The sequence below is a fragment of the Amblyomma americanum genome, chromosome 6 (assembly GCF_052857255.1).
Source record: "Amblyomma americanum isolate KBUSLIRL-KWMA chromosome 6, ASM5285725v1, whole genome shotgun sequence".
Lineage (NCBI taxonomy): Eukaryota > Metazoa > Arthropoda > Arachnida > Ixodida > Ixodidae > Amblyomma > Amblyomma americanum.
Window position 1 is genome coordinate 36,044,731 of NC_135502.1, and position 17,133 is coordinate 36,061,863.

At 48.5% G+C, this 17,133-nt stretch overlaps 15 non-coding genes across 15 annotated transcripts; all 15 read left to right on the forward strand.

Annotated features, from left to right (window-relative positions):
* The first annotated feature begins 6,239 nt into the window (after positions 1-6,239).
* On the forward strand, positions 6,240-6,312 carry TRNAA-AGC (transfer RNA alanine (anticodon AGC)). Its single transcript has one exon. It is a non-coding gene; the product is annotated as a tRNA-Ala (tRNA).
* A 173-nt stretch (positions 6,313-6,485) lies between these two features.
* On the forward strand, positions 6,486-6,558 carry TRNAA-AGC (transfer RNA alanine (anticodon AGC)). Its single transcript has one exon. It is a non-coding gene; the product is annotated as a tRNA-Ala (tRNA).
* A 419-nt stretch (positions 6,559-6,977) lies between these two features.
* Positions 6,978-7,050, forward strand: TRNAA-AGC (transfer RNA alanine (anticodon AGC)). Its single transcript has one exon. It is a non-coding gene; the product is annotated as a tRNA-Ala (tRNA).
* A 173-nt stretch (positions 7,051-7,223) lies between these two features.
* Positions 7,224-7,296, forward strand: TRNAA-AGC (transfer RNA alanine (anticodon AGC)). The gene has a single exon. It is a non-coding gene; the product is annotated as a tRNA-Ala (tRNA).
* Positions 7,297-7,469: 173 nt separating this feature from the next.
* Positions 7,470-7,542, forward strand: TRNAA-AGC (transfer RNA alanine (anticodon AGC)). The gene has a single exon. It is a non-coding gene; the product is annotated as a tRNA-Ala (tRNA).
* Positions 7,543-7,715: 173 nt separating this feature from the next.
* On the forward strand, positions 7,716-7,788 carry TRNAA-AGC (transfer RNA alanine (anticodon AGC)). Its single transcript has one exon. It is a non-coding gene; the product is annotated as a tRNA-Ala (tRNA).
* Positions 7,789-7,961: 173 nt separating this feature from the next.
* On the forward strand, positions 7,962-8,034 carry TRNAA-AGC (transfer RNA alanine (anticodon AGC)). Its single transcript has one exon. It is a non-coding gene; the product is annotated as a tRNA-Ala (tRNA).
* A 173-nt stretch (positions 8,035-8,207) lies between these two features.
* Positions 8,208-8,280, forward strand: TRNAA-AGC (transfer RNA alanine (anticodon AGC)). Its single transcript has one exon. It is a non-coding gene; the product is annotated as a tRNA-Ala (tRNA).
* Positions 8,281-8,453: 173 nt separating this feature from the next.
* TRNAA-AGC (transfer RNA alanine (anticodon AGC)) lies at positions 8,454-8,526 on the forward strand. The gene has a single exon. It is a non-coding gene; the product is annotated as a tRNA-Ala (tRNA).
* A 173-nt stretch (positions 8,527-8,699) lies between these two features.
* TRNAA-AGC (transfer RNA alanine (anticodon AGC)) lies at positions 8,700-8,772 on the forward strand. Its single transcript has one exon. It is a non-coding gene; the product is annotated as a tRNA-Ala (tRNA).
* A 173-nt stretch (positions 8,773-8,945) lies between these two features.
* TRNAA-AGC (transfer RNA alanine (anticodon AGC)) lies at positions 8,946-9,018 on the forward strand. The gene has a single exon. It is a non-coding gene; the product is annotated as a tRNA-Ala (tRNA).
* Positions 9,019-9,192: 174 nt separating this feature from the next.
* On the forward strand, positions 9,193-9,265 carry TRNAA-AGC (transfer RNA alanine (anticodon AGC)). Its single transcript has one exon. It is a non-coding gene; the product is annotated as a tRNA-Ala (tRNA).
* A 5,929-nt stretch (positions 9,266-15,194) lies between these two features.
* Positions 15,195-15,267, forward strand: TRNAA-AGC (transfer RNA alanine (anticodon AGC)). The gene has a single exon. It is a non-coding gene; the product is annotated as a tRNA-Ala (tRNA).
* Positions 15,268-15,444: 177 nt separating this feature from the next.
* On the forward strand, positions 15,445-15,517 carry TRNAA-AGC (transfer RNA alanine (anticodon AGC)). The gene has a single exon. It is a non-coding gene; the product is annotated as a tRNA-Ala (tRNA).
* A 173-nt stretch (positions 15,518-15,690) lies between these two features.
* TRNAA-AGC (transfer RNA alanine (anticodon AGC)) lies at positions 15,691-15,763 on the forward strand. Its single transcript has one exon. It is a non-coding gene; the product is annotated as a tRNA-Ala (tRNA).
* Positions 15,764-17,133: the final 1,370 nt, after the last annotated feature.

The following is a 17,133-nucleotide window of genomic DNA, read 5'->3' on the forward strand; positions in this document are numbered from 1 at the left end:
AGCGAAGCAAGGCATTTTCATGGGAAATGTGGAAGCTAAAGAACACGCTTCTTTGCGACGATGTCTACTACCGAGCAGTAAAGGATGAAATAGGAAAACTAAACCCGTGCAAGAACTTGAAGATTTGGCAACAGTGGAAGCTAAGCAAAGAATCGTTAAAAATCAGATAGAAAGGGCCACTTCTATCCTTTGTAAGGAAAAACAATACGAAGCTGAGTTAAGGGCACTGCTCCAAACGTTGTTGAAGCAGGAGTGCCAAGAGCCTGGGAAATGGAATGAAGATGTCAGGAAAACAAAACAAAAGTTAGAGCTTTTGGAAGAACGGCGTTATCGCGGAGCACTGGTGAGGGCGAGGGCGGAAGACACAGCTGCAGCAACACCCTCTAAATACTTTCTTCAGGCCTCTCCAGGCCCTCCTTTCCACACGCGCTACGTCACGCCAAGTGTCCGGTCAGGCTGCTCACCAAGCGCGGCTGGCGCGGCTCCGCTCCGCTCGGTTGTCTCCCTCGATGTGCTCGCGCTTGCCCGGGCAAGCACAGACACGAACGCAGTCTTGCAGTGAGCGTCTAGCTGCTGCTTGAGTCTTTCAGCCTGGCGTTGGGTGCATTTCCGTTCGCTCCTCGCACGGCTGTGTCTGTTTCGTGTGGCCGTTTCTTGTGTGGCGTGCGTACCTGTGCTAGCGCACGAATGGGAAACTGATTGCCTGCCGTGTAGCGAGTGCAACTTCGTGAAACATGGGCCGGTGCTGTGTTCCCGGGTGCCGCGGGAACTACCAGAATGGTCCCAAAGTACGTGTTTATTGCTTCCCAAGAGACGAAGTACGAAGAAAAGCCTGGTTGCGAGCCATTCCACGGAAGGATTTCACACCTACAGAGCATTCGAGGGTAAGACTCTGAAATATTGCTTAATAGGCGCTGGTAATTATCTTAGTTGTGAGCTGTCGCTCCCGGAAAGGCATGCTGTCTTTGTAGGCAATGATATCACTTCTTACACTTATGTATGAATTGTCCAGGAAGCATTTAGTTCTGTGGATGTGCATAAGGCTTGTGTAAAAGCTGTGTAAATATGTAAAAGCTGTTCACTATTCAGACTCTTTTTACTTAGTGTTTTAGGCAATGGAGAGTCATGGCGAATGGCCTTGCTTCATTTTCTCGTGCAGGTGTGTGAACTGCACTTCCACGCAGGCGACTTCATTACGACGTTGTCACACCAAGATGAACTGACAGGGAAAATAATAGAGGTGAAGCGTGACAGGCTACAGTTGAAGATTGATGCTGCGCCTTCTGTTTTTCCAAACTGCCCAAAATACTTGTCCTCAACGCCTGGACGGAGTGAATCGCCAGAGACGAAAAAAGCAAGAAGGGAAAACGCTGCTTTGCAGGAGGCTATGAGGAAGTCACTTCAGTCTAATGAGCTTGAACAGAAAAGAAACAAAGTTTCATCTTACGAGGAGTTCAAATCTAAGTTGCCTGGAATCTGCAACACGAAATTCTGGACCGTTTCTGTCGATGAGCAGTGCGTTAGGTTCCTTCTCATCGAGAATGATCCTTCACCTAATGTGAAATGCGCCTTGGTAGTTCTCCCTGATCTGTCACTTTCTGTTTTCTTGAATGGAGTGAAGCTTCTGTCGCTTCCTTCAGGCAGGATTCTGCCAGCTCAAGTATGCGACACCTCCAGCCTGTCCTTGCTGCTAGAAGAACTCGAGATAGGCTTGCATAATATACCTGAGGTGACGAAAGAGTCGAAACATACTAAAGTATTGCAGTTTGTCGGTTCACTGCTTGCAGACCTCATTGAGGACAGTGATACGACGAAAGAACAGTCTTCTTTGCTGAAATTTCTGGTTGAGCAGATAGAGCTTCTCCTCGCGAAACAGCATGTGTATAGCGCAGAGCTGCTGGTATTCGCCAGTATTTTGAATTCAATTTCTCCTCACGCATATCACTTCACAAGAGCTGCATCAAGAATCATTCTGCCCCATCCTTCCACACTGCGCCGTGTTTGCTCAAATTACAAAGCTGACCCTCTTGTGGAGCAAAATCAACCGCACTGTCTCTCCTACATCCGAGAACGAGTCAAATCAATGAAAGACCACGAGAAGACAGTGACCCTGATGATCGATGAGATCCACATAAAACCATACTTCGACTACAAAGGGGGCACAATAGTAGGATCGTCGGTTCATTCAACGGAACCAGCAACAACAGCCCATGTGTTCATGGTACAATCACTCCTTTCTGCAAACAAGGACGTCATTCACATATTACCTGTGAGCAAACTGAGCGCAGAAATTTTGCACGAGCATGCTAAGAACATAATCATTAATGTTGAGAAAATGGGGCTCAAAATTATCGCTGTGATAACGGACAACAATGCTCTGAACCGCAAGATGATGTCGTTATTTGCTACAAGTCCTCAGGTGAGCATTGTCTATCCCCATCCAGCCGATAACGCTCGCCCTCTTTTCTACGTGGTCGATCCTGTGCATCTCTTGAAGTGCATTAGGAACAATTGGATTAACCAGAAAAACCCTGGAACATGCCTCTATTTCCCTGAAATGGACTTGAGTGGAGCAATGCCCGAAGGGCCTCCTCGTATGAAAGCTGCTTCTTTCGCAGCTGTGCGGCAGCTTTATTCTTCAGAGAAGACGTCGCTTGTGAAGGCTGCTTACAGACTGAACGCAAAAGCCGTGAATCCAACCTCAATGGAGCGGCAAAATGTAAAGCTCGCTCTCGACGTCATTAATCAGTTTGTTTCAAATGCCCTCAGGACACATGGTTCCGCGTTCAAGATTCCTCAAGCTGAGTCGACTGCTCTTTTCATTGACGTTATCCTCACATGGTGGCAAATAGTCAATGTTAAGACCCCTTGCAAAGGCCAGAGGCTAAGGGACAGCATGCAAGACCCTGTAAGGTCTGTTGATGACACACAGTTAGCTTTCCTGAGCGGCGTTGTGGACTGGTTGGACGCTTGGGCAAGAATAAACATCACCAGTGGCTCGCTGACGAAAGAGACTCACAGTGCTTTGCGACTGACATGCTATTCTCTGGTAGAACTCTCGCGCTACTGCTTAGAAGAACTTCACTTCAAGTACGTACTGCTGGGCAAATTTCAGACGGATGCGCTAGAAGACCGGTTCGGCCGTTACCGCCAGCTGGCAGGATCACAGTACCACATTTCCGTGCGTCAGCTCTACGAATGTGAGAAGAAGCTTCGTCTTCAAAAACTTTTGACATTTCCACGCGAGGAAACAGAGTTTGAAGACGTAAGTGAGGATCTTGTCCCATGCAACTTTTCTGTGGCTGTCAGCGACGACGATATTACACACGCCCACTCTGACATGGATGCTATTGTCTACATTGCAGGATACGCTGCTCATGCTGCTTTAAAGAAGCTTTCATGTTCTGCTTGCTTCAGCACATTGGTGATTGAAAATCGAGAGATCGAAGCGGAAAATACTGCCATGATAGCTAACCTGTCGAGAGGAGGGCTGAAGTTTCCCCAGCCATGCACAGTTCACATGGTACTGATGACTAAACTAGTTGCAGAGAAGTTGTCTTTTGGAGCAACCGCGGAAGATTTTCTCTCCTGTAGAAATCAACGTGGTGTCGTGATTTCACAGACGATTTCCCTCCTGGACGAACACGACATTGAGACATGTGAAAATGGCCACACTGCACAAACTCTCCTGCGCTTGGTAGTACGCGTTGCAACCAACGTTGTTCTAAACAACTTTTGCAAACTAAGAAATGATGCCATACAAGACAATGCGCAGCAGAAGGCCGCAGCCCGGAAAGCAGCAACGCTTAAGAAGAAGTAAGTTTTATTCCCAAGCAATAAAAATGCTTTGCGCACACTTCATTGCTGGTGTCTCGTCGTTTTTTATTGTAAGGGTCAGATTAGCTGTACAAATACTCAACAGCGCAACATTATTGTGAGTGTCATTATTGGTGTGTGTGAAAGCTTTAAGCAAAACACAATACAGAATAAAACTAACACAATGCGCAGTAGACGGTGTTTTTTTTTCAATGTTCACGAACTTCTACTTTAACAACTAGATATACGCATGTGCGGTCTGTGCGGATGGATTTTACCGCACGGCAGACATCATGTACGTGATAGAACCTAATAATTAGATGATTAATTGAAATTAACTAATCAATTTTTTATTATAATGACCAATAATGCGAAATTGGCGGCCGTATGCTAAATTGTTTATTATAAAAAACTGTATTAGCAGCTCGAACTTTCTTGACAATAAGGTGTTCTGCAATAAAAAAAATATATAAAGCAGATAAAATGATAGCCTAAGGCGCGCACAAACTAGCGAATTTCTTTTCTGCAGCAACGACAAAAATGAAAATGAAGGAATCACTTATAAGGCAGCTACGTACGGCAGTACCCGAATAGTGCAGACGGGCGCGGCGCGCTGAAATCGCGGAGCGCGGGGCCTGCACGGTCCCTTGGCGTGACGTCACGCGGCCGGTGGAGAGGCCTTAGCATTGAGAGGGTGTTGGCTGCAGGCGAAGCGCCATCAAAACGTGCTCTCGGTTTAGAAAAAGCCCAAGCTAAAAGGAATCACATCGATAAAATTGAATGGGGGAGGGGGGGGGGGTATCTTATCGGAAGACACTGACCACATTGAAGCAACCTTTAATGAATTCTACCAGAGGCTTTTTTCATTGCATCCGGTAGACGCAGTCGCATTTAAGCATCAGTTTTCTTGGTGCAATGCCACGGCTGGACGAAGAAAGGAAAAAGCAAATCGAACTAGCAATAACTGAAAGCGATGTAGAGCACGTGATAGATGAATTAAACCTCAGAAAATCACCAGGACCAGATGGATTCAGTGCGACATTTTATAAAGAATTTAAGCATGAAATTGCCCCGGTGTTGTGTACAATGTTTAATGAAGCCTATAGAATAAGCGTATTGCCTCCGTCTTTTGGGACTTCCCATACAGTACTCATACCTAAAACTGATGATATAAATTACAATCGGTTACCCCATATCGACTCACAGAACTCTCTAATGTGGACTACAAAATTTTTATGAGGGTATTGGCGCGAAGACTGTAGACAGTGATATCGGATATTGTTGGACCCCCCCCCCCCCCCCCCCCCCAGACATGTGGAATAAAAGGGCGCTCGATTTTTTCTAACATTCACAAAGCACGCAGTGTACATGAAAGCTGCGATGACATTAATGGACGAGTGGCCATGCTTCAGATTGATCTCGAAAAGGCTTTTATTGTGTTTCTCATGAAATCTTGCTTTCCGTTTTAGACCATGTAACGTCGGTTCTGTTATCCGTGAGGGTGTAGCCCTGGCTTATCGAAACTGCACGACAAGATTGACCGTGAACAAGAGTCTGGGGGACCCATTAGCGTGCAGCGTTCAGTGCGTCAGAGCTGCCCCCTCTGCCCTCTCTTATTTTGTATTTACATCGAGACGCTGTGTATGAAAATAATAGAAAACAATAGCATTAATGGCTTTAGGTTACAAGCAGCTGAAGTTAAGCTGCTGGCTTATGCTGACGACGTTGCAGTATTCACAGTTGATCAGGGGAGCATAAGCGAAGCTGTCGGGTGTGTACGCGAGTTCAGCGAAGTCAGCGGTAGCGGGGTTAATTGGTCCAAATGTCTCGGACTCTGGCATGGATGGCGGCCATCCCACCCGGACTATTTCGCCAACGTACCGTGGGCGACTACCCCGGGCAAGTATTTGGGCGTTCCGCTCGATACTTATCGCGAAAGCGAGGAGTATTGGAAACAGCAAACTAAAGAACCACGTGACAGAGCTGGAAAGTGGAAAGGCGCCAACCTCTCAATTTTCGCAAGAGCGACAGTCTCCAATCTTTTTTTTTTATTAGCAAGCTCTGGTATGGGATGCAGGTTTTGCATTGCTCTCGTGTGAACATTCAGCAGCTACACCGGGTTTTTTCTGTCTTCATATGGGGTTCCGAATGGGAACGTTGCAGCCGAACGAACCTGTTCCAGCGGGTAAAAGACGGGGGGCTGGGCTCGGGCATCTCTTTTTAAGGCAGCTGGTGAACAGTTTTATGTTCTTTCGCGACGTCACAGACCCGTTCTTGCGCACCGTGTGCCAAGTTAGGCTGCGGCGATTGCTGCCGGAGTTTGTTGTATCCACAGAAGAGCTCTCGGGTAGAATTTTGGGAGGAGGAAGAGGACATCAACGACATCACTCTACGGTGCGACATCGTTTACGTCCTCCTCCGTCGGGGGTGTAGCTCAGATGGTAGAGCGCTCGCTTAGCAAGCGAGAGGTACTGGGATCGATACCCAGCACCTCCACAGAACCTTTTGTTTTCTCATTGTCCACCAGATTACGCTTGTTTTTTGGGTCGAGGAAGAGAGAACACTGACGAGCAGAACCGGTTCACAGCAAGTTTATGACGCTTATTCTATTGCGGCATCCACGCGGTCTCGCACTCTACGGTGCGACATCGTTTACGTCCTCCTCCGTCGGGGGTGTAGCTCAGATGGTAGAGCGCTCGCTTAGCATGCGAGAGGTACTGGGATCGATACCCAGCACCTCCACAGAACCTTTTGTTTTCTCATTGTCCACCAGATTACGCTTGTTTTTTGGGTCGAGGAAGAGAGAACACTGACGAGCAGAACCGGTTCACAGCAAGTTTATGACGCTTATTCTATTGCGGCATCCACGCGGTCTCGCACTCTACGGTGCGACATCCTTTACTTCCTCCTCCGTCGGGGGTGTAGCTCAGATGGTAGAGCGCTCGCTTAGCATGCGAGAGGTACTGGGATCGATACATAGCACCTCCACAGAACCTTTTGTTTTCTCATTGTCCACCAGATTACGCTTGTTTTTTGGGTCGAGGAAGAGAGAACACTGACGAGCAGAACCGGTTCACAGCAAGTTTATGACGCTTATCCTATTGCGGCATCCACGCGGTCTCGCGCTCTACGGTGCGACATCGTTTACGTCCTCCTCCGTCGGGGGTGTAGCTCAGATGGTAGAGCGCTCGCTTAGCATGCGAGAGGTACTGGGATCGATACCCAGCACCTCCACAGAACCTTTTCTTTTCTCATTGTCCGCCAGATTACGCTTGTTTTTTGGGTCGAGGAAGAGAGAACACTGACGAGCAGAACCGGTTCACAGCAAGTTTATGACGCTTATCCTATTGCGGCATCCACGCGGTCTCGCACTCTAAGGTGCGACATCGTTTACGTCCTCCTCCGTCGGGGGTGTAGCTCAGATGGTAGAGCGCTCGCTTAGCATGCGAGAGGTACTGGGATCGATACCCAGCACCTCCACAGAACCTTTTCTTTTCTCATTGTCCACCAGATTACGCTTGTTTTTTGGGTCGAGGAAGAGAGAACACTGACGAGCAGAACCGGTTCACAGCAAGTTTATGACGCTTATTCTATTGCGGCATCCACGCGGTCTCGCACTCTACGGTGCGACATCGTTTACGTCCTCCTCCGTCGGGGGTGTAGCTCAGATGGTAGAGCGCTCGCTTAGCATGCGAGAGGTACTGGGATCGATACCCAGCACCTCCACAGAACCTTTTCTTTTCTCATTGTCCACCAGATTACGCTTGTTTTTTGGGTCGAGGAAGAGAGAACACTGACGAGCAGAACCGGTTCACAGCAAGTTTATGACGCTTATCCTATTGCGGCATCCACGCGGTCTCGCACTCTAAGGTGCGACATCGTTTACGTCGTCCTCCGTCGGGGGTGTAGCTCAGATGGTAGAGCGCTCGCTTAGCATGCGAGAGGTACTGGGATCGATACCCAGCACCTCCACAGAACCTTTTGTTTTCTCATTGCCCACCAGATTACGCTTGTTTTTTGGGCCGAGGAAGAGAGAACACTGACGAGCAGAACCGGTTCACAGCAAGTTTATGACGCTTATTCTATTGCGGCATCCACGCGGTCTCGCACTCTACGGTGCGACATCGTTTACGTCCTCCTCCGTCGGGGGTGTAGCTCAGATGGTAGAGCGCTCGCTTAGCATGCGAGAGGTACTGGGATCGATACCCAGCACCTCCACAGAACCTTTTGTTTTCTCATTGTCCACCAGATTACGCTTGTTTTTTGGGTCGAGGAAGAGAGAACACTGACGAGCAGAACCGGTTCACAGCAAGTTTATGACGCTTATTCTATTGCGGCATCCACGCGGTCTCGCACTCTACGGTGCGACATCGTTTACGTCCTCCTCCGTCGGGGGTGTAGCTCAGATGGTAGAGCGCTCGCTTAGCATGCGAGAGGTACTGGGATCGATACCCAGCACCTCCACAGAACCTTTTGTTTTCTCATTGTCCACCAGATTACGCTTGTTTTTTGGGTCGAGGAAGAGAGAACACTGACGAGCAGAACCGGTTCACAGCAAGTTTATGACGCTTATCCTATTGCGGCATCCACGCGGTCTCGCACTCTAAGGTGCGACATCGTTTACGTCCTCCTCCGTCGGGGGTGTAGCTCAGATGGTAGAGCGCTCGCTTAGCATGCGAGAGGTACTGGGATCGATACCCAGCACCTCCACAGAACCTTTTGTTTTCTCATTGTCCACCAGATTACGCTTGTTTTTTGGGTCGAGGAAGAGAGAACACTGACGAGCAGAACCGGTTCACAGCAAGTTTATGACGCTTATCCTATTGCGGCATCCACGCGGTCTCGCACTCTAAGGTGCGACATCGTTTACGTCCTCCTCCGTCGGGGGTGTAGCTCAGATGGTAGAGCGCTCGCTTAGCATGCGAGAGGTACTGGGATCGATACCCAGCACCTCCACAGAACCTTTTGTTTTCTCATTGTCCACCAGATTACGCTTGTTTTTTGGGTCGAGGAAAAGAGAACACTGACGAGCAGAACCGGTTCACAGCAAGTTTATGACGCTTATCCTATTGCGGCATCCACGCGGTCTCGCACTCTACGGTGCGACATCGTTTACGTCCTCCTCCGTCGGGGGTGTAGCTCAGATGGTAGAGCGCTCGCTTAGCATGCGAGAGGTACTGGGATCGATACCCAGCACCTCCACAGAACCTTTTGTTTTCTCAATGTCCACCAGATTACGCTTGTTTTTTTGGGTCGAGGAAGAGAGAACACTGACGAGCAGAACCGGTTCACAGCAAGTTTATGACGCTTATCCTATTGCGGCATCCACGCAGTCTCGCACTCTAAGGTGCGACATCGTTCACGTCCTCCTCCGTCGGGGGTGTAGCTCAGATGGTAGAGCGCTCGCTTAGCATGCGAGAGGTACTGGGATCGATACCCAGCACCTCCACAGAACCTTTTGTTTTCTCATTGTCCACCAGATTACGCTTGTTTTTTGGGTCGAGGAAGAGAGAACACTGACGAGCAGAACCGGTTCACAGCAAGTTTATGACGCTTATTCTATTGCGGCATCCACGCGGTCTCGCACTCTACGGTGCGACATCGTTTACGTCTTCCTCCGTCGGGGGTGTAGCTCAGATGGAGCTGCTTCCGGCCGTGCTAGCGAACGGACGCGGCATCAGCGGCCCAGCAGGGCCGCGGAAACAGGTCTTTTGGTGCTTTTTCTTCGACAGGTGCTGAATACCAGGTAGTTCTACCGAGTTTGCCTACAGGGTGTTTCGTTGCCAACACAGTTTTTTTGCACTGTGATATCAGGGCACGCCCATACCGGGTGGAAGATTTCCGCGATGTTCTGGCTGAGTTATCGCTCCTGCCGGAAGTAATCGCCATCGGAGCCTACAGTATGAGCCACGTGTGGGCGGTTACGTTTAAGGATGAAGACGCCATGAAAAAAATTGTGAGTGCTGATGAGCTGGTTGTGAAAAAGTGCCGGTGTCTCGTCATCGGCCCAGCTAACCAAGACGTGCGCATGAAAGTCCACTGGCTTTTGCACAGTGTTCCTGACGACGACGTGAAGCTCGCCTTCGCGGCATTTGGCAAGGTGACTGACGTTGCCCGCGAGCGGTGGCGAGTGCAGGGTATGGCAGACAAAGGCTCCGCTACAAGGCTCGTCACCGTGAAGCTGAAACCGGGAGTGAAGCTCGACGACATTCCCCACCAGGTGAGCGTCGCCGGTGAGCTGGCTCTCGTGGTCGTGCCGGGCAGGGCTCCGCTCTGCCTTCGCTGCCGTGGCACGGGCCACATACGCCGGGAGATCCGCATACCGCGGTGCGGTGCTTGTCGACGGTTCGGCCACGAGGACAGCCAGTGCGAGCGTACCTTCGCAAAAGTCACCGCGTCCGTTAACACTCAGGACGCTTCAGCCTTGCTAATGGACGCGGCGGATATGGAAGAGACGTCTGCCGCTACGACTGCGACAGCGGCGGGCGAGGTGAATGCCGTGGAGACATCGCAACAGGACAAAATTGTTGCTGAGGAGGGCGTAACCATACATGAACCAGCGCCTCGCCAGGACGCAGGGCCGAGGTCGGAGGGCGAGGTGAAATCCCCAGTCGCTACTGGGGCTCCTTCCATTCCTCCTGACCCTGTGAGCATGGACATGTCTTCCGAGGTGGCTAACCTAGCGGCGGGAAAGCGCCCGCACGACGGCGGTGAGATCACGGCGCTTCAACAGGACGGCAATGGCGGCGACGAGCCGCCGTCCAAAGCCGCAGGTATGAGGCGGCCGACCTTGAAGCCGCGGCCGAACACTTCGTCCGAAACACGGCAGGCGGGGAAACCGCCTCGTTTCATGCCTAGAGCCCGTTCTGGGGTCTGGGGATTATTTTTTTTTAGGCGTGGCGCGAAGGCAGACACCATAAAATAAGGCGTTTTTTTCTCTCGATATGGCTCTCATTTTAACTGAAGCGCTGCGTGTATCCACTTTAAACGTGCGAGGCCTTGCAGCAAGAAGGCGACAATGCCAGCTCAGTCGCCTTCTTCTAGACAACGATCTGCACGTAGTTGCAATACAAGAAACTAAAATTGAAAGCCAAGAAGCTACAGAACGTATGGTGTCCGTTTTCCGTACGCTCTTTGAAGTATGTGTGTGTCATTCTGTATGTGCCTCTGGCGGCTGCGTACTTTTTCTTCGCAATAATTTCGGTATTACGGTGCAGTCACTTTTCTCGTGTGATAGCGGCCGTCTTCTTGTCTTTGTTTTTTTGTGCTCTGGCGTTGAGTTCCGAGTTATTTGTGTGTATGCACCAAATGCGGAGTCCGAGCGAAGAGTGTTTTTTGACCGCTTTGAGACATACCTAAACTGTGACAAGGAACTAATCCTACTGGGCGATTTCAACTGCGTCTGTCAGGCTACCGATCGTGCAAGAAGTTCGTTTGTGAGAGATAGGAGGGCTGATGTCTTGAACGAATTGGTCCATGGCCATAATTTAGAAGATATTGGAAGTGTTTTCACCAATGGCCCTTGTACACGGTATACCCATTTTCAGGGCAATAGCCATGCCCGATTGGACAGAGTGTATGTGTCGGCAGAACTTTTTTCACTATGCACATTGTATGATGTCAGACCTGTGGCTTTCAGTGACCACGCCCTAGGGATTACAACCTTTGGCAGGCAGCAAAGCAAAAAGCGGTTTAATTGGCATTTATGGAAATTAAATAATAAGTTGTTGGAGGACGAAGGATTCGCTAAGGAAGTAAAGCAAGAACTAGAGAAGCTAATTACAGCGCAACCGTCGAACTTCGCTGCAGAGTGGGAGGAGTTTAAGCAAAGGGTAAAAATAAGAGCGATTGAAAAAGGTACGCAGTTGAAATATGCCGAGAAACAAAACGAAGCAGAGCTTCGTGACCAGCTTGAATACCTCACGTGTATAGAAAGCGCACAACCAGGCACATGCTTTAATGAAATCAGGGATGTCAAAGCCCAGCTGGAAAAAATGGACGCCGATAAGTATACTGCGGCAGTTATTCGGGCGCGAACTGAGCAGCTATGGGCAGGGGAAACACACACAAAACGAGCGATATCGGATGAAAAACGATACTCGTGCCGAAAGCAAATACGACAAATAAACACTGTGGCAGGGGTTTCGGCCGACAGTGGCGTAATCAAGGAAACAATCTGTGATCACTTCAAAGATATGCTGGGTCATTCGCGGAAAGCGGAAAGGGGCTTCCATAGCGAATTTCTACCACTTATGCCGAAACTTGACGAAGAAATCAAAATACGGCTCGAACAGATGATTTCCTTGCAAGAAATAGAGGACGCAATAGATGCATTGCCAACCGGTAAAGCTCCTGGCCCCGACGGCCTGGGAGCAGCTTTCTGCAAAGCTTTCAACTGCAATAGCCCAGATACTGCAAGTCATTGTCGTTGAAAGTTATGAGAAAAAACGTGTTCCGCTGTCCTTCACAACTTCGCACATAGTGCTCATTCCTAAAACCGATGATGCTGAAAAGCTCCTGATGGTGGGGTCTTATCGCCCGATAAGCCTCAGAAACGTCGACTACAAGATTTTCATGAAGGTGCTGGCGAAGAGACTGCAGAGTGTTATAACATCGATTGTAGGCACGCACCAAACGTGTGGCATAAAAGGTCGAAGTATCGCTACGAACATACACGTGGCGCGGTCCATACTAGAATGCTGTGACTCTTTTGATGACCGAGTGGCGATGATTCAACTAGATCTGGCAAAAGCCTTTGACCGGGTGTCTCATGACGTCCTGTTTGCCGTACTAGAGCATGCGAATGTTGGCCGAATAATAACAGAAGGTGTTAGAATGGCATACGCAAACTGTACGACTCAGATTGTTGTGAACGGCGAACTCACTGGCAGCCTGCAAGTGCGATCTTCTGTAAGACAGGGTTGTCCCCTGTCGCCATTGCTGTTCGCGGCGTACCTTGAGCCACTTTGCTTGGCCATCCGGAATAATGAATGCATAACGGGTTTCAGGCTGCAATCAGCGCACGTAAAAATCTTTGCTTATGCTGATGACATCGCTGTATTTTGTGCAAATACAGAAAGTATTTCTGAGGTAACGAACGTAGTGCACAAATTTTGTAGCTGCACTGGAGCCCAGATCAACTGGGAAAAAAGCGACGGGTTCTGGCAAGGTGGCTGGGACGTCACGCCTGAACACTATTCTCGGATGCGCTGGTCCACCACTCCAGCGTTGTATTTAGGAGTACCCCTTGACAGTTACCGGGACCCAGATCCGTACTGGCTTGACCAAGCATCGAGGGCCAAGGAAAGAAGTGATGTATGGCAAGGGAGACAGTTATCGATGTTTTCGCGTGCCATTATCTGCAACCTGTTCCTTACTGCTAAAGTGTGGTATGTGATGAATGCGCTCAGTGCTTCCCGGGCAAGCATTCAAAAACTTCATCGTGTATTTGCGGTTTTTATTTGGGCTTCGACCTGGGAAAGGACGAGTCGAACAAACTTGTTTCTTTCTGTGAAGAAAGGTGGGCTTGGCCTGCCGCATTTATTTTTGAGACAAGTTGTCTCGCGTTTCATGTACCTACGGAATGAAAATGATGTCTTCCTCCGGACCGTAATGCAAGTACGGCTTTGTCGACTTCTTCCTGACCTTCTTGTAAGTTCGTTACATGTAAATGGTGCGATAAGAGGGTACCTTAAAGAAGTTGTGCTCGCATACAGAATGCTGCATGTTCGGTTTTCCATTGAGTATTTGTGTAATGTCAAGAAAAAAAAATTGTACGTGGACTTAGTGGACACAATGCTTCCTCTGCCGATATATCGTTTGCCACACATTGCAGGCCCAGGAGCTGATGTACTTAAAAGAGTTAAGAAGATGCCAATATTGCCAGCGATCAAATCCTTTTTCTTTAAACTCCACACTAATACCTTATCAGTGAAAACGTGGATCCACGATAAAGGTCTTTTCGTCCCTTGGTCAACAAACTGTTTCCTGTGCCACAAACCGGAAACCATTGAACATGTGTTTTTGGACTGTTGGGATCCCATTTTTTTCCGGGATGTCCTTCAGAGAACTTTAAAGAAAGACCTACCATTAGATGCACAAGGCATAAGATTTCTACCTTTTCACAAAACAGATGATTTTCCATTTGATGCAGTAATGCTCCTGGGACTTCACAGCTTGTGGAAAACCAGAATGGAGTTTAACAATGCAGATGAACAAGTGAAACCTGTACGGGAACATTTCATTCAAAATGTTGTGCGATTTAGGGAGGCGTATAAGGCCCTCCCTGAACAGCCAAAATGGATCGATGTGCTTGATGATTTGGCAAGACTGGAAAAATTTTAACATCCCGTGTCAGGCAAAGGTCTGCCGACACGTTTTAATCGTTCATCTTGTGTGTTTTGAATGTCAAAGTCGGCAATAAAAAAAAGGTGTAGCTCAGATGGTAGAGCGCTCGCTTAGCATGCGAGAGGTACTGGGATCGATACCCAGCACCTCCAGAGAACCTTTTGTTTTCTCATTGTCCACCAAATTTCGCTTGTTTTTTTTTGGTCGAGGAAGAGAGAACATTGACGATGAGAACCGGTTCACAGCAAGTTTACAGCGCTTATTCTATTGCGGCATCCACGCGGTCTCACACTCTCACGGTGCGACATCGTTTACGTCCTCCTCCGTCGGGGGTGTAGCTCAGACCGGGTGATATTGTTTTCCCAGAGCCTATGTACAGGGCCTTGTACAGTGGAGGTCCTGGAGCTGATGTTTTAAAAAGGGTAAAGAAAATGCAGGTGCCACCAGGAGTAAAGACCTTCTTTTTTAAATTACACACCGGGACACTCCCATTTAAAAAGTTTTTGGAAGGAAAGGATTTCTTTTTACCGTGGGGATCGAACTGCTTAATTTGTAAACAACCCGAAACAATAGACCATGTTTTTTGCATTGCTGGGAAGGGGTTTATTTTTGGGATGTGTTACAAAGGACAATAAAGAAAGAGCTACCACTTGACGCGCAGGGAATTCGTTATTTAAGCACAGACAATGAGGATGGGGTACCATTTGATCTCATAATGCTCTTGGGCCTCCACAGTATATGGCGCTCCAGAATGGCAGGCTATTATTGTGACAAAGACGCATGACCTGCCCGAATTTATTTTCGGGAAAGAATGGACTGCTTTCTGGCCATCCAGAAAGCAGCTGCGGAGCCTCCCGAGTGGCTCTCGAGGCTAGAGCCGCTCTGTATGCTTCGTGAATTTTAGTATGACGAAGCCAGACTCATGATGGCTGACCACGACAGTGTCGTATGTAGATAGCGTTTTGTGTGTTTTTTGTTGAGTGTTTTTTGTGTAAATGTTATGAGTCAAAGCCAGGCAATAAAGAAAAAAAGGGGGGGTAGCTCAGATGGTAGAGCGCTCGCTTAGCATGCGAGAGGTACTGGGATCGATACCCAGCACCTCCAGAGAACCTTTTGTTTTCTCATTGTCCACCAGATTTCGCTTGTTTTTTTTTTGGTCGAGGAAGAGAGAACATTGACGAGGAGAACCGGTTCACAGCAAGTTTACGGCGCTTATTCTATTGCGGCGTCCACGCGGTTTCACAATCACACGGTGCGACATCGTTTACGTCCTCCTCCGTCGGGGGTGTAGCTCAGATGGTAGAGCGCTCGCTTAGCATGCGAGAGGTACTGGGATCGATACCCAGCACCTCCACAGAACCTTTTGTTTTCTCATTGTCCACCAGATTACGCTTGTTTTTTGGGTCGAGGAAGAGAGAACACTGACGAGCAGAACCGGTTCACAGCAAGTTTATGACGCTTATCCTATTGCGGCATCCACGCGGTCTCGCACTCTAAGGTGCGACATCGTTTACGTCCTCCTCCGTCGGGGGTGTAGCTCAGATGGTAGAGCGCTCGTTTAGCATGCGAGAGGTACTGGGATCGATACCCAGCACCTCCACAGAACCTTTTGTTTTCTCATTGTCCACAAGATTACGCTTGTTTTTTGGGTCGAGGAAGAGAGAACACTGACGAGCAGAACCGGTTCACAGCAAGTTTATGACGCTTATTCTATTGCGGCATCCACGCGGTCTCACACTCTCACGATGCGACATCGTTTACGTCCTCCTCTGTCGGGGGTGCAGCTCAGATGGACGATGCAGACGGAAGAATTTGTTCAGAAGTGTGAAAGATGGTGGCCTCGGGCTGGAAAATATATTTCTGCACCAGTTTGTCAGCAGGTTTTTTTTCTTCTTTCGAGATGTTCGTGATCCTTTTTTTTTTTTACACTGTGTGTAAACTAAGGTTGAGCCGTGCTTAGCCTGGTTTTGTTGTGAGAACAAACAGTTTTTCAGGGAGAACTTAAGGTTTCTTCAGCGAAGCTGCTGACAGCGTTAATTTTCTAGGAGTGCGATTTTAAAAAGAATATTTAATTGGCGTGAAGCGGAAAAAGCTTGTCGGAGATCCAAGTGATGTTTTTCCATTGCCAATGTACGCAGCCTTGTGTGATGGAGGTCCCGGTGGGGACGTTTTGAAAAGAATAAAAAAAATGCAAGTGCAGCCAGGAATCAAAACTTTCTTCTTCAAGTTACATACGGGAGCACTGCCAGTTTAAGAGTATTAGAGGGAAGGGGTTTGTTTTTACCCTGGGGTTCGCATTGCCCCGAAACAATTGACCATGTATTTCTTCACTTTTGGGAGAGGGTGTTTTTTGGGATGTTTTGCAATGAACGATTAAAAAAGGAGTTTCCGCTTCATCCGTACGGTATCAGACCATTGGAAATGACGATGATTTTTCGTTTGACCAAGTAATGCTCTGGGGCCTCCATTGTATATGGCACTCCGGAACGGCGGGTTATTACTGCGATCCTGACACGCGACCAGCCCGCATGCATTTTCGGGAGAATGTACATAAATTTTTGGAAGTGATGGGATTACAATCATGTGTTCCCGATTGGCTACCAAGGATGGAAGATTTGAGTCCTTCATTTATATACATGAAAGCAATGTACCATGACTCCACGTAGCAGCACGTGCATTTCGTTTGCTCGTTTGTCTGCTGTTGCCTTATATTATCCATGTTTCCAGGGAATAAACTTCAGCTGTGATCAGTGATCGTCCTGTGTTTCTCTCGCTTCGTCCGCGTCTTTCGCGCTGTTGACCTCAAAATGTATCAACATATCGCCTGCATAGCTGCAGTGTTAGATTTGTTTGAAGAATTCATCGAGTATTAGCGTGAAATTTGCGCCCAGATAAAAAAGATTTGTGTTATGACTTTTGAATTCTTTTTTTTTTTGTTACCGCCACATTTCCTACCTATACGCCGGATAT